Below are 806 nucleotides of genomic sequence, written 5' to 3' on the forward strand. Positions count from 1 at the left end.
GAACCCGGGGTTTTTCTGTCGGCCCAACGCGGCGACGGGGCTCGGTCTCCGCCCTTTACCCATCCGTCAGGGACCACCTTGAGGCGCACCATCTCCGGGCTGCCTGCCGCTCTGGAAGCCTGAACGCCCACCCCACCCCCAACCCCACTTTGCCCAGCCCAGGGCTCTGGGCGCCTGCCCGGTTCTCTGGCCGGGCTCCCAGCCCCTGTGTCTGAGGACGATTGCAAGTCAACCGATCAGGGCTCCTAGAAACCCTTCCCGCTCTCCTCGCTAAAGGTGGGACCCCTCCCCACCCCCAGGCAGCGAGGCCCGACGTTCCTCCCTGGCGCTGCGCCCCCCTGACTGCCCTTCCCCAGGGATGCGGAGCGCCCGACCCCCCGGAAACAGCCTGGCTGATCCAGGTCATCGAACAGAGCTGGCCTGGGTTCTGGGGAAGATCCTGCCTCCTGCTTATCCCCGCTAAAGGGCCGGCCCTGCCCCAGAGCCCGGGCTTCAGACACAGAAGACAGACGTTCCAGGGCCTGAGCCTTCCTTTCTCTGGGTTAACCCCCAGTTTCTTCAGCTGTTGCACAGCTGCCCTGGTGCCCAAGTCTGGGCACATACTTGAGCATCTTAGCTGCTCCCCATCCCCTGCCAGGTAGGCCTTGCTGTCCCCACGGTTACTTCTAACAGACTGAGGCTCTGAGCCCCCTCAGCTACCAGAAGGCACTACCGGGGGTCTGACCACTCTGTTCTGCTTCCCACCACATACAAACTGTCCCCGCTCCGGGGGGGCCCTTCCCGGACTAGAGGCGGCAGGCAGGGCC

This window comes from Bison bison, unplaced genomic scaffold, assembly GCF_000754665.1.
Source record: "Bison bison bison isolate TAMUID 2011002044 unplaced genomic scaffold, Bison_UMD1.0 scf7180017864295, whole genome shotgun sequence".
Lineage (NCBI taxonomy): Eukaryota > Metazoa > Chordata > Mammalia > Artiodactyla > Bovidae > Bison > Bison bison.